Source organism: Priapulus caudatus, unplaced genomic scaffold (genome assembly GCF_000485595.1).
Source record: "Priapulus caudatus unplaced genomic scaffold, Priapulus_caudatus-5.0.1 Scaffold70, whole genome shotgun sequence".
In the NCBI taxonomy this organism is placed as follows: Eukaryota; Metazoa; Priapulida; class Priapulimorpha; order Priapulimorphida; family Priapulidae; genus Priapulus; species Priapulus caudatus.
The window spans coordinates 626,432-642,049 of record NW_014577131.1 but is presented as its reverse complement, the minus strand read 5'-3'; positions in this window follow the sequence as shown (position 1 = coordinate 642,049).

Here is a 15,618-nt window from a genome sequence, read left to right as displayed (position 1 = left end):
TGACGCAGCAAAATACCACAAAATTGGCGCGCCTATATACACATACGAGTCGCATGATGTGATAACGGGCGTTTAAGCGGAGAAACGCAAGGCAGAGTTTGTAAAACAAATAATGTTCAAATGTCGCCTTTTGCTTTTCCATTTTTTATAGAGCGAGACGCAAAAGAATAATTATTATTTGCAAGCGTACCACGCCGTGGAAACGTGGGTGTCTAGACACGCGTTTTGGCTCTATAAATTTCGATTTCTTTTTTGCCGAAATATCTCTATATCTTATCTCGCCACTTTGGTGAAATTGACAGTGTATACGTAGTTCACGTCATCACGCACGCACGCACGCACGCACAACTTGCACCTCGCGCGCACGCCACGCACATCTCACGCATGCCCCAACGCATGGTCGGCACGCTTGCAGCACGGTACGCACGCACGCCACAAGTTGCCACCTACCCGCCCGCACTGCTGGGCAACATTCACGCATGCCAGAACGCATGGTAGGGCACGCATGCAGTGCCCACGCACGCACGCACGGCACGCACCCCGCGACGACGCAACGCGCGCAACTATACATACAAAGCTCCAACATCCCGCGCTGGGTACACGCATTTTCACGCCGCGCAACATATATATCGCGTTTAAAGAAAGTCTAGCGAGAACGCTGCGCATTATTACGGCACACTCTATAAGCCAGATCATTGCAAGTTGAATCTGTTTTAGTCGTAAATGCAGAAGATGTTTGATATAGAATAGTCAGCAGGTGAGCGGCTACGTGACCGCAGCCGGGGTCGCGGGATCGCAGGTTAGACATGAGTCATCGGTGTGATGGCAGTCAACGCTGACAATGACAGTGCGAGTGAATGCGCTTATGCATGAGCGATGGCTGGGGATTTTATAGTGCCATCCCGAACTGAACTCATAAAAAATTTGGCGCGAGTAGAAAAAATCGCGACGTACTGACTCCGTGATAAAGAGCCTTTATATAGTAATGAAGAACTGCGGCGAGATATTCCAATCATAACACCATGTTAAAAAGAAAGTTGTATTCAGAGAGAGAGATGAGACAAAGAGAGAGAGAGAAAGAAAGAGCGGAGAGACGAGAGGGAGGAAGATAAAGCAAGAACATAAGTAATAAGAGAGGTAGCTCAGCAGAGAAAGGGCGAGAGGGAGGAGGGAGAGAGAGAGACAAATATATATACAATATATATATATAGCAGAGAGACCGAGAAGGGGAGGGAGAGGACAGACCAGACAGAGGTATACATGAACAAGAAAGAGTAAGTATCAAGAAAGAAAGGACGTAATGAGAGATTTATGGTCTCTTCCGAAAAGAAGTAAATGATAAGAAAGAAAGAGAGATGGGAGAAGCGAGCAGAGAGGAGATGAGGGGAGGAAGAGATAGGGCAGAGAGAGGTGAGAGAAGGTGGAGCGGACCTGAGCGAAGCTAGGCGAGAGAGGGCGGAGGAGACGATGTGAATGGAGGGGTTAGGGAAAGAGGGCAAGAGAATGAGGAGAAAGACATAGTGAAGAGGGGAGGAGCGTATGAGCGAGGTAGGGGAGAAAGCGGGAGGAACAGAGACGTAGATAGAAAGGATGGTTACGTTAATCTGTACGCACCGCCGATCTATTGATGGATAGAATTTTTATGAATTACCAACTTTTTTAAACTTTTTTTAAATTTTTAGTTTTAGGCCCAGCCAGAACCACTTTCCAAACGTGCTTGATTCTGCAAAATATTTTAGTTTTTCTCTAGACTGTAGAGTTAATGGTGGAAAACTATTCGGCTGACAACTTTGTAGTATGAAACGACTTATTCCGAGCTTATAAGTTATCCCGCGTTCAGCAGTATGAAATTTTGACTTATCCCGAGCTAAAGTTATCCATGCTGTTCCAGAAGCGGGCTAAAGTCATTCGCAGTATGAAAGCGGTATGTAGACAGATTAACCTGAATCACTCTGAAAACAAACTCCGCAAAAACTGCGGCGGAATCCGAAGCGGACATTTCGCGACGACGCCTTGTTAGAGGCCACGCGCTCGCTCATTGCGCGCCGCGCCCGCTACGCGATGACTGTGCGGCTACTGCCGAGTATAGAGTCATGTCTATCACAGAGGTTTTAACGAAGGACGCGCCACGGCCCTCCCACGTGAGCGGGGCACGTCAGTTAAAGATGCTATATCCAAAACCGCGCCGCACGGCGCCTGTGGCTGCCCGTCACGGTGCCAGGTTTTTACTAACCTCCTGACCCCCCGCAGCTGTCCGTGGCGGACGTGCTGGCGTGGCCGTGCCAGTTTTTACACGTAGTTAATCCTAACGTACAGGTACATTACTGGCCTCTGCTGCAGCGCAGCCCATGCCAGCCAGCAATGCAGCAGCAGCCAAAAAATACTGGGCCCATGCAGCAGTTTAAACAGCAAGGCAGCACCAAGGCAATAATCGCCCTGCTGCAGCGCGCCTCCTGTAAGCAGCAAACCAGCAGAGCACTGAATACTAGTCCCTGTTGCCCAGCGCGACCCTGGAGCAGCAAAAGCAGCAAGCATGCAGGAATGCATCTCCCCAAGCCGCGCGGCGGAGTGTCCAAACAAGGTGATACGTACTGACGAAAACGGCTGCCATGTCTACGCTTCCCGCTATACTTGATCTCGCGCCGCCCTCGCCCTCTTCGGCGTGCTGAATACGTATAGCGGGCAGTCGCGGTGAGATGCATACAAAGACAACACCCCGGTGTCGGCAGATTTTTTCCTAGTCCCGCGGAAAGTGCGCGGTCTTTAACGCTGCTCGGACGGGTCGTGGGTGGCCACACCAACTCATCTGTTTGCGGCGCCAAACGACCAAATTCTTGTACCCTGGTCTCTTCTGGATCTCTAACAGATATTGCTGATTACTTATACGAATTACTGTAATTACTATTTGGACATATTTGAAACATCTACACCTTATGATCGCAGAGCATCGTAGCCTGTGGGCACTCTAGGCGTATATTTGTATATGTTTCTGCCATGATTATGCCGTTTTACTAATCTTTAGTGTAGGACTTTCCGTAATCTCTCGCTCTTATTTATCTCTCTCCCTCTTTTCCCTCACTCTTTAAGTACCATGAAACATTACTTTGCACATATTTGCATTTTATACCTGCTTATTACACGGTCGGTTGATGGACAACCGAATATAAGGCATTCTGCAACTTGCACTACTGCTAAAACTGATTTCTCTGACGCATATTTAGTCCTTATAACTCGCATACTAGTCTGTGTAATCTTGAGCGTTTAAATTTGTCAGAAACTGTTGCGCATCTGAACTCAGCCTAAGTGTCAAAATTTATGTGACCTTCTTTTGTTGATAAACACGTTTCCACATGAATTTGCTGAGAGAGATAGAACTAATGGGTGGAATCTGCAGGAGCTGAGGGAAAAGGCGGCCAGGAAAGATAGCTGACCGGGACGGCTAGAAGAAGAAGGAGGTTGACGCGAGAGACAAGGAGGCAAAGGGAAGGATAGGAGGGGACGGATGAAAGTAGCAGATTTTGTACTGCCTGGTGAGTATGCATGAGAGTCACATTACATTAGCGAGATCTTCTTTCTATTTTTTAAAAGTAAAGGTCTAGTGGCATGAAATGATTGGCTTATATAAATCCTATTGCCGCTAGACGATATACCTCCTCGTTATGTTAAATGCATAATTTTCGCAAAAATATTCTTCTCGGGGAAGATATCGCATGGCGCTGAGCACTGGTTTTAGGCGCTGCAGTACGGACTGACGGAAAACTGCATATATAGCTGCCTCGAACGCAGAAAGAGGGGGTGGCCGAACTGAGGAAAGACGGTGATGAAAGAAGAAAGGTAGAATGATGAGAGCGAGGTGAGTAAGAAGGAGAGAGGTGATGAGGCGAGAGCACAAGCGAGAGACAAGAAGGAGAAAGACCGGATATGATGAAGATAAGGAGTTTTGCACCGCTAACCAGGCTAGGGAAGGGCGCTCTCCTTAATTATAAACACAGGTCTACTGATAACAAATGAATTCATAAAATGTATGCTGAGATACCTTCTAACGCGAGTATTAAATGAACGTTATTGAGTCACAAAATATAACTACTTCTGGTGCAGATAAGTATAATGCGAAGATGCCTCGTAACACGAACGTAGCCAGATTGTTACTGCTTGGTATATGCAGGCGGGTACGCTTACAGTGGCAAAGCGGTTCTCTCTTCATATTTCTTAAGTGGAGCGTCTAATTGATTGGAAGAATGGAGTGTTATATAAAAATCGTATGCCAAGGAATTTAACTCCTAGCATTCAGTTTAATATGCATAATCTTTGCATAAATATTGTTGTTCTCTTAGAGATATTGCGCAATGCACGAGCACCGTTTCAGGCGTGCAGTTACGGACTTGGAAGAAGAAAACTGCGCATCATATAGTATTGCTGAAAGAGGGAGAGAAAAAAAGAAAGAGGGGAGAGCAGAGAGTAAGGAGAGCGGAGAACGAGGAGGACCGAAGGGCAGCGGAAGATAGCTTGAGAAGGCGCAGTAGAGAAAGGAATAAAGAAAAAAATGGGAATGAGGGACGTGGAGAGTTGAAGACAAGGGAGAGAACAATTGGGAAGGACGGAAAAGGAGAAGTGAGATGCTTCTGCCACACTTTAAAGGCTAAGGGCGCTCTTCTTAGATAAATAAACACAGCGGCTACTGATAAAAGATTTATGGTACATTAAATCTATTGCTGAGATACCCCCTAACAAATAATCCATGGAAGACATACAACCCATTTTCTACATTGTAGCCGGAAAGAGAAACACGGTTTGCTGGGCGCTGTAATGCTTTTAGTGCCAAAGACCAAATTGCGATCGTGAGGTGAAGTGAAGGCTGGCTTGCAGACTGCTTTTGAAAGCGCCAAACCAGGAAAGCGAAGAAGGGCGCGACTGACTAGAGTTGACGACATTGCAAGGGATATCCAGCATGACATAGCTGAGCGGACATGCAGACACATGATGATGCGACAATAAATTCATGGACGTCGCCACTGTGATACTCTATCTCGGATGCGTCCGCTTGAGTAGTTAGTAGCTAGTAGTAGTAGGAGCTAGTGAGTAGTAGTAGTAGTAGTTAGTAGGCCTAGTAGTAAGTAGTAGTAGTAGTTGTGAGTGGAGTTAGCAGTATAGTAGTAGTAGTAGTCAGTAGTAGTGAGTAGTAGTAATTAGAGTAGTAGTAGTAGTTAGTAGTAGTTAGGAGTAGTAGTAGTAGTAGTAGTAGTAGTAGTAGTAGTAGTAGTAGTAGTAGTAGTGAGTGAGTCGAGTAGTAGTAGGTGCTCATTAGGGTCTATGTTCCCCCAGGCAGTGGGCGCTAGATAGCGGGGGGGGGGATGGGGACGGGCGAAATGAACCATCCCCCCCAATTAGTGAGCGTGGGGGGGCAGTGGCAGTGGAAGAGCAATCATCCCCCCTTGACTTTGCAGTGAGCGAAAATGGGGCGATTCAAATTTTCAGGGGGAGGACCCGCATACCCCCGCATGCTTTCTTACCATCCCTCCTCGACAATCCGTGCATTGGCCACTGTCGAGCGTAACAAATTTAGGCACCCCCACTTTAAAAAATCGTCCGCGGGCGCCTGTAGAGTACTGCTAAGCCATAAGATTCATGATTATGAATATTTTTTAGGCATAAAAAGTACAAAACGTCAAATTTGGAGAGTTCCCAGATCGTGAAAGGCAAGAGGCGTAAGAGTAGCGGGGGCCGGGAAAATTGGGGAGAATATATCCCCCCACACTTATTGAGGTGGGGGTGGCTTCTATCAACCTGCACTAACTTGTGATGGTAAGAAAAATTGGAGGAAAATAATTGTTAATATAATATTTACAGATCCAATAAATTGAAGAAATGGAGAGTAAATTTATCTCACAAATCGATGGAGAGGGGATAAAAAGACCTGGTTTCATCGCTATTCGATTACTCTCCTAATGTATTATTACAGCAAATGGGGAATTGAAATACATCCTACTGTAAAAGTTGGCTGTAATTCGTTCCAAGAATGACATTAGTTGTTACCTGAAACTAGGACGGTTAATTTTTGGACGCATTTCCCCATATACGATTTTTTTTTCACAAAATTCCCAAATGAGTTTTTCGTAATTATCAACTGCCTCACGAGTGTAATCCTATGCTTTAGTTCAAAAATTAGAAGTAGAACCTATTGAGAGTTGGGGTGATATTGCCACCTTTTTAGGGCTTTTGGAATGGGAGAAAAATTCAATTTTCATCTCGACTTTTTTGAGAGGGCGAAGATGGGGGATGGGAGTGCTGAGCCTGACCGAGGAGTATGGAATTCCCGATTTTGTATACAGGCGTGAAAAGTATGCACTAGTTTGCCGTATACAAATCTGGGATTTGTGTCATATTGCTCATATTCCTAAGTTTGCCAGTTTTTAAGCGTAATAGCTCACTTAACTCCAGTTTTAAATAAATACCGTTTAAATATCAAAATTGCAAGGGGAGATGCATTCTAGTGCGAAGCTAGAGTGAATAGTTGTTCAAGCGGACGGGGGTTCCGGTGGGTTTAGCACAGGGGGCGGGTCGCCCCCTCCCCTAGAATTTCAGAGTAAAGCTATTTAGCTCTAGAGCCTAGGGCCTAGGGGGGCCGGAGTATTTTTAGCCTGGGGACTAGGTAATCTGCACTGGCAGACCACCAGGGTGAGGAACATGTACATGTATAGCAACCAGCATTTGGTAGTAAGCATTTTAGTCTTTTGGTGTCCCAAATGCCGTAAAATTACTCAAGCTGCAAGACGTGAGTAGTTATTGTGATGTTAGATTTGTTTTTAATAGTTCTGCCTCATAGTGCCAGCGAAAATGCCATCGAAAGAGGTGATTAAGATTACTTTCAACAAAATTTCCGGGGGTGGGAGAGGGGTTCCCCTGGACCTCTTCCTAAAAAACAGAAGAGGGAAGGACAGCACCTTGAAGGAGGAAAAATCGCGTGAATATGTATATTATGATAAGAGCACGGCTCCAAATTGATTGCTTTTAGAAGAATGGGCAAACTTGTTTAAAATAACAAGTTATCCGCAAGCAAAGTGAAGCGCGCTTTCCGTGCCTGAGCTTCAGCATTAATTAGCCCCCGCCTAGAATTTACTTCTTGGATCCGGCAACCTGGTTGTGGTGTGTGGGGGGCGTGGTTTATTAAACCTCAGAAAAAATTACCCGTCGAATCACAAAAATTGGCCACTTACAATGGCAATATTTTTTCAATTACCTCGAAAACACGCACCCATCTTGAAGGTTTAAATTGCTTAAAAATCCAAGAGCTTCCGGGGGCTCCGCCAGGGCCCCTACAAGCGCGGCCCCTAGGTCCCCACCCATTAAGGGTTCTGCGCCCAAGCGGCTCTCGCGGTGTGCCGCTACTCGCACCACAGTCTTCATATTACAATTATCGATGGCGTAACAGCGGAACATCATCCCCCCACACAAGCTGAGGACCTGGTCTACGCACTGCCCCAGGCGATAACTGCCGAACGTACCCTGGGGTACCTGCCGTATACCGGAACGTACCCTAGGGTGAAACTTATTTGATATGGTTGGGCGTAAAGGGTTAGCGCGTTTAGGGTTAGCGGAGTAAGCGTAGGCGAACTCCCTAGGACTCGTTAGTAGAGTAGGGGGGCGAGGTACGCGGGTCGCATATTAAGATAGTACCAGGCATACGGGTCAGTATACCGGACCTTACCCAGGGTACGTTCCGGCAGTACCCTTAGGCGGCGACATAGACCCTCTCATCAGTAGAACTACTCCACCAAAACACGGAAAAGGCTTCTGCGTAACATTCGGCTGGAGAGTTCTTAGTTTGGTTACATTTTAGCCAAAAATAGTTCTAAGAACTCATTTCCCATTATCGTGTATGCATTCATTGCGTGTTTACTTGGGTGAGAGAGTGTATTCTTCTTGAATTGTTCGGAACAACGTTAACCGTGTCGTCGGATGAGTTCGAAACTCCTAATTGGCCGTTTTTGGTAGATGTTACAACGGTAAATAGCCACGAGAGGGGCTAGGTATCCAAATGTATTTTTGTTCAGCGAGTGGCTGACGGGACGGTAGCCGTATCTTTAATGTGCTCGAGGCTACGGGTACGGTAGTCCCATACTTGCGCATGCCATCGCTTTCCCACAAAATAATGTCGTTCACTAGCCCTATTAATGTAAGTCTCCAGAACCTAATTAATTAATTAATGTAATTATTAAATTAAGAATTAACTAATGTAGCTAGCCTACACTAGAGTGTTTGGGACTGATTGTCAGTCAGAAACAGTTCAGTTCAGTTTGTTATTGAAAGCAAAGGTTATATAACACCATAGATTTAATTTATCTGGTAAGTTTAGTCGCTAATCATATACGACTCGAATCGCCTTTATAATTTGTGATAGGGATTAGTGATAGTGATAGGGATAGTTATACTGTTTGTACTTGTTTGTGTGTGTGTGTGTGTGTGTGTGTGTGTGTGTGTGTGATGGTACTGCCGTACTGGAGACATTAAGATAAGACTGCAGCGCATACGTAGTGTTGCTGCAGTTAATATGTCATTTTCGGAGGTTGATCAATGTTATGTGAATGTTTGTAAAAACGTTCTCAGCTAGAATGTCAGGAAAACTTTCCTAAAACACGTTATTAGAACGTTACTGAATAATGTTCTGCTAACCTAAAAGAAACATTCCCATAACATTCAAGGAACATAACTTTGTTAGCTGGGTAGTAGTAGTGTAGAGATTTCGGAAGGTGTAACTCACATGAGCAGTAGACCAGATCAGGATGGATAGTTTGAACTCGCAGTATAGATAGAATAACCATATATATTGACTAAAGACAGGATAAAATATAGACAGCACATAAATATAACACCTGGTCGCAGCCATCTTGGATCATACATACGGAGCGGGTCTAGGAAAAACAAGGAATGTAAACGAAAACGCGATATATAGAGAATCATAATCAACGCGTTTATGTACTATTAATCAGCATAATATACGAGGAGATTTGAATAGAATGAATAGTCTAGGTTGTCGAAGAGAGGAATATTTACTTAGAAACGAGTTGCGTCAGCAGGGGAGACAATCGTGCCAGCCACGAAATCTGCGTGGGGAGTAGTGTTTTGACGACGCGTACTTAACAACGGCACGTAGGGGGGCGCGGCCAGCTAGGTATATAAGGCGCGCCGAACCGAGCAGAGAGAGGGTTATTTTTCAGGTTAGGTTTAGGTAGGAAGAAGAAGAGAAAGAAGAAGAAGAAAAAGCATATTAGGTCCCGGGGAGATAGAAGAGGGCATAGGAGCACGGGTTTTCAGGTAGGTAGAACTACGGGTACAGGGAATAAAACGGGAAGGAAAGAAGCACGGGATTTCAGGTAGGTAGAGCCAAGAGCGACTACGAAGGAAACACCCTTAGAGGCTACCTAGGTCTACGCGAAGAAAGGACGACGGGGAGAGGGGAAGACGAAGCCGGCGACGCGTTCTAGTCTAGTGGCTATAGTTAAACAACGTAACAGCGCTTCACGCTGTACTGATAATCGCGATAACGGCAAACCAGATAACTTGTAACGCATACTAAGTAGCGAAAGCTACATATACGAGATCGATACAGATCAGCGGCATCTACGAATGCAGGGGAATTATTTGTAAGCTAGTAAGAAACAATAAAACTATAACCGTACAGTTAACCGGATATAACTGTGTTCTGTTTCACTGGTACAACCTGTTATGTGCTACTGCATCACCGTCCTTCCTTACGGCAGGAGCGAACAATGAATCCACACAACTAAACACGCGTTAACTATATAACGCCTGTCATACCGTAGTCGGCTACCCCTAAGGCCACTGCATTAGTAGTAGTAGTAGTAGTAGTAGTAGTAGTAGTAGTAGTAGTAGTAGTAGTAGTAGTAGTAGTTTTAATAGTCATTTGTTTGTCATTGACTTATAAATATTTTGATTTACAAGCTAATTAGTTTGTCACATGACATTGCTCATTTAATCAATTGAGGCGAAGCATACTAATATAAGCTCTATGTGGCAAGGAAATCGCAGCAGGCTCATACTAAATTACAGTAACATAGAAAACACATCATACGATCACGATCATTCACATGCGTAGTTAGACGTCATGCGACTGATAGTTCAATTTCGGCACTAGGTCAAACTATCAGCTTGAAAAAAACTTGTTCACTAATCTCTATCGATAGCCTGGCGCAAGTAAGCTTGGCGCGTGGTTAAGTGGTTTGGTTTTTCGTTACGGCGAAGTGCACGGAGGGAGATAACTCTGTAATCGGCCTGAATATCATACGTATACACTATATATATACTAGACACTGTTCTAGGTCGGTGCATTACCCGAGCCGACTCATTAGCATATAGTAGCTTCGAATCGAGGTACCAAAGGATAGTTTCTTTAGAAATGTTTTTTCAACTAGTGTTCGTACTGGCAGCTGCATACGTAATCTTCAATGTATGTTATTCTCGCACTCCACGACTGAGCTGTGGCCAATATGCACAAGCAGGTAAGAAACTAATCCGTTACATATAAGCCAGAGTATATTAACCCATCGTTTAGACTTGAGAGTGATTGGTATAATTCGTACAGCCTAGCTGTGAAGACACCACTGATTGTGATTCTGCATAGAATTGCAACAGCGAATTGCGTGCATTTTGTATTTATGCACGTGTGCATCATTTCGAGATAAATATATGGAAAATATAATATATAAGTGCATTTGCATCCACATTTGAGTAGAGGTACAGTAAACGAGTGAAGCAGACTTATGCAGAAGGTGTATGAACATAGCGTCCACACGTCATATATAGCCACACACATGTTAGCTTTGCGGATTTTGTAATGGAAAATCACAAGAATCATTAAAGGCTATTGAAATCTTTTATCACATACACTTGATAAAACTTGGTAATACTTATAACTAAATAATAAAATCATTAACTTTTTATTAGCATAGCAGGCATCGACTTAAATTCATTAGGGTGGGGCTATTTCATAATTTAGTTTTTCTCTTCACACATTGAACGGAACGCTTGATTCAATGTACAACACTCGGCGATGTATTGACAGGTACTTGGTACACTATCAAGTATGTAGTCGTGTACATTTACTGTGTGGTTTGGAGATGGAGGCGGCCTGACGACGGACTACGCCCACGAATAGGCCGCACGCGAATAGACTTACGAGATCTTGGTGCTCAGCAAGAACTAACGCAACCACTAGACGTACGTGACCGAGCCGGGGTCGCGGGATCGCAGGTAGACATGAGTTCATCGGGTGAGTCAACGTGAAATGACAGGTGCGATAATGCTATCATGAGCGATGGCTGGATTTTATAGTGCACCCGAACTGAACTCATAAGAAATTTGGCGAGTAGAAAAATCCACGTACTGACTCCGTGATAAAGAGCCTTTATATAGTATGAGAACTCGCAGTAACACCATTTAAAAAGAAAGTTATTCAGAGAGAGAGAGAGACAAAGAGAGAGAGAGAAAGAAAGAGGGAGAGAGAGAGGGAGAGAGATAAAGAGAACATAAGTAAGAAAGAGATAGCTAGCAAGAGAAAGGGCGAGAGGGAGAGGGAGAGAGAGAGACAAATATATATACATATATATATAGAGAGAGAGAGGGGGGGAGAGACAGACAGACAGAGAGTATACATGAACAGAGAGTAAGATCAAGAAAGAAAGACGAAGAGAGATATGGGTGAAAGATAAAGAAAGAAAGAAAGAGAGAGGGAGAGCGAGAGAGAGAGAGAGGGGAGGAGAGAGATAGAGAGAGAGAGGTGAGAGAAGGTGGAGGGGAGCGAGCTAGGGGAGAGAGGGCGGAGGAGACGATGTAGAAGAGGGAGGGAAGAGGGAAGAGAATGAGGAGAAGACATAGTGAAGAGGGGGAGGAGAGCGAGGTAGGGGAGAGCGGGAGGAACAGAGACGTAGATAGAAAGATGGTTACGTTAATCTGTACGCACCGCCATCTATTGATGAATAGAATTTTTATGAATTTCCAACTTTTTAACTTTTTTTAAATTTTTGTTTTAGCCAGAACCACTTCCCAAACGTGCTGATTCTGAAAATATTTTTAGTTTTCCTCTAGGCTGTGGAGTTAATGGTGCGAACTAATTCGGCTGAACAACTTTGTAGTATGAAACGACTTATCCCGAGCTAAAGTTATCCCGCTTCAGCAGTATGAAATGACTTATCCCGAGCTAAAGTTATCCCGCTTCAGCAGTATGAAATGACTTATCCCGAGCTAAAGTTATCCTGCTTCAGAAGCGGGCTAAAGTCATTCGCAGTATGAAAGCGGCATTAGACAGATTAACCTGAATCACTCTGAAAACAAACTCCGCAAAAACTGGGCGGAATCCAAGCGACATTTCGCGATCGACGCCTAGAGGCCACGCGCTCGCTCATTGGCCGCTACGCGATGACGTGGGCTACTGCCGAGTATAGCGTCATGTCTATCACAGAGGTTTTAACGAAGACGCGCACGGCGCTCCACGTGAGCGGGCACGGTCTAGATGCTATATCCAAAACCGCCGCCGCCACGGCGCCTGGCTGCGTACGTGCCAGGTTTTTACTAACCTCCTGACCCCGCGCTGTCCGTGGCGACGTGCTGGCGTGGCCGTGCCAGTTTTTACACGTAGTTAATCCTACGTACAGGTACATACTGGCCTCTGCTGCAGCGCGCCCATGCAGCAGCAATGCAGCAGCAGCAAAAAATACTGGCCCATGCAGCAGTAAAGCAGCAGCAGCACCAAGCAATAATCGCCCCTGCTGCAGCGCGCTCCTGTAGCAGCAAACCAGCAGCAGCACTGAATACTAGTCCCTGTTGCAGCGCGACCCTGGAGCAGCAAAGCAGCAGCAGCAGGAAATGCCATCTCCCCAAGGCCGCCGTAGTCAAACCGGTGTACGTCTGACGAAAACGGTGCGATGTTACGCTTCCCGCTATACGGATTCGCGCGCCCGCCCTCCTTCGGCGTGCGAATTCGTATAGCGGGCAGCGCGAGATGCTACATACAACACCCCGGTGTCGCGTGCGCCTAGTCCCGCGGAAGTGCGCGGCTTAACCGCTCTCGGCGGTCGGGGAACAACTCATCTTTTGCGCGCAACGACATCTTGTACCCGGTCTCTCTGGATCTCTAACAGATATGCTGATTACTACTACGAATACTGTAATTACTACTGGAATATTGAAACATCTACACCTGATTGATCGCAAGCATGTAGCCTGTGGGCACTCTAGGGAAATCTGTATATGTTTCTGCATGATTATGCGTTTTACTAATCTTAGTGTAGGTGTAATCTCTCTCTCTTTTATCTCTCTCTCTTTCCCTCACTTTAAGAGTACATGAAACTTACTTGCACATATTTGCATATACCTGCTTATCTACACGGCGTATGGACACACGCTTAGCAATTCTGCACTTTGCACTACTGCCTAGACTGATTCTCTGAGATATTGTTTAAACTCGCAACTGTCTGTGTAAATACTTTAGCGTTTAAATTTTGTAGAAAGTGTTGGCAATCTGAACTCGCCTGTGAACTTTAAGTGACCTTCGTGATCACGTTTCCACATGAACTTGCTGAGAGAGAGGGGTGGGAGACTGAGGAAAGGCGGCAGGAAAGATAGCTGAGGGACGGTAGAAGAAGAAGGAGGTTGAGCGAGAGACAAGGGAGGCAAGGGGAAGGATGGGAGGGGATGAAGTAGCCAGATTTTGTACTGCCTGGTATATGCAGAGGGCACTTTACATGCGAGATCTTCTTCCTATTTTTTAAGTAAAGTCTAGTGATGGAATGTTGTCATATAAATCTATGCTAGACTATATACCTCCTCGTTATGTTAAATGCATAATTTTCGCAAAATAGTATTCTTCTCGGGAGATATTGCGCATGCGCGAGCACTGTTTTAGGCGTGCAGTACGGACTGACGGAAACTGCATAATATAGCTTGCTACGAAAGAGAAAGAGGGGGTGGGAAACTGAGGAAAGACGGTATGAAAGGTAGCTGATGGGCGGTAGAAGAAGGAGGAGGATGAGCGAGAGACAAGGGAGACAAGGGGAAAGACCGGATATGATGAAATAGGAGTTTTGCACCCTACAGGCTAGGGCGCTCTCCTAATTATAAACACAGGTCTACTGATAACAAATGAATTCATAAATGTATGCTGAGATACCTTCTAACCATATTAAATGCGTATTGATCACAAAATATAACTACTCTGGTGAGATATTGCGCATGCTCTAACACCCTAACGTAGCCAGATTGTGTACTGGCTGGTATATGCAGCGGGTACCTTACATGCAGGTTCTCTCTCATATTTCTTAAGTGAGGTCTAATGATGGAATGTTGTTATATAAATCTATGCCAGAATAACTCCTCTTCAGTTTAAATGCATAATCTTTGCATAATATTGTTGTTCTCTAGAGATATTGCGCATGCACGAGCACCGTTTCAGGCGTGCAGTACGGACTGAAGAAAACTGCATCATATAGTTTGCTGAAAGAGGGAGAGAAAAAAGAGAGAGAGATGGGAGACGGAGGAAAGGCGGCAGGGAAGATAGCTGAGGGCAGTAAAAGAATAAAAAAATGAAATGAGGCTGAGTGAGAGACAAGGGAAGCAATGGGAAGGACGGAAAAGGATGAAGTAGATGTTCTGCACACTACAGGCTAGGGCGCTCTTTTAATTATAAACACACGGCTACTGATAAAAATTTATTACATAAATCTATGCTGAGATACCCCCTAACAATAATCCATGAAGACATACCACCCATTTCTACCATTGTAGCCGGAGAACACGGTTTGCTGGTCACTGTTTTAGTGCCAAAGACCAAATTGCATCTGAGGTGATCTGCTTGAGACTGCCTTGCCCAACCAGAGGAAGAAGGCCACTGAACTAGATTGACTGCATTGCAAGGGATATCCAGCATGACATAGCTAGCGGACATGCAGACACTGATGATGGACAATAATTCATGGCGTCGCACTGTGAACTCTATCTCGGATGCGTCCGCTGAGTAGTAGTAGTAGTAGTAGTAGTAGTAGTAGTAGTAGTAGTAGTAGTAGTAGTAGTAGGCCTAGTAGTAGTAGTAGTAGTAGTAGTAGTAGTACTACTACTACTACTACTACTACTACTACTACTACTACTACTACTACTACTACTACTACTACTACCTACTACTACTACTACTACTACTACTACTACTACTACTACTAGTAGTAGTAGTAGAAGTAGTAGTAATAGTAGCAGTAGTAGTAATAGTAGCAGTAGTAGTAATAGTAGTAGTAGTAGTAATAGTAGTAGTAATGACAGTAGATGCGAAAATATCGATAACTGGTTTTTTAATAAGACGTGGGCTGAAGCCCGATGCATTCCTTAACCTGTGCACGCACGCACGCACGGGAAAGGTATTGTGTTGCTGCGGGCATAGTTGTCTTTTTTGTCTGTCGATGTTTATTGAACGGTTGGTAACGTTTTATTTTATACACGCACGAAAAAAAATTCTCGCACGCACGCGCGTGCATAGACCGTGAGAGAGAGAGAGAAAGAGAGAGAGAGAGAGAGAGAGAGAGAGAGAGAGAGAGAGAGAGAGAGAGAGAGAGAGAGAGA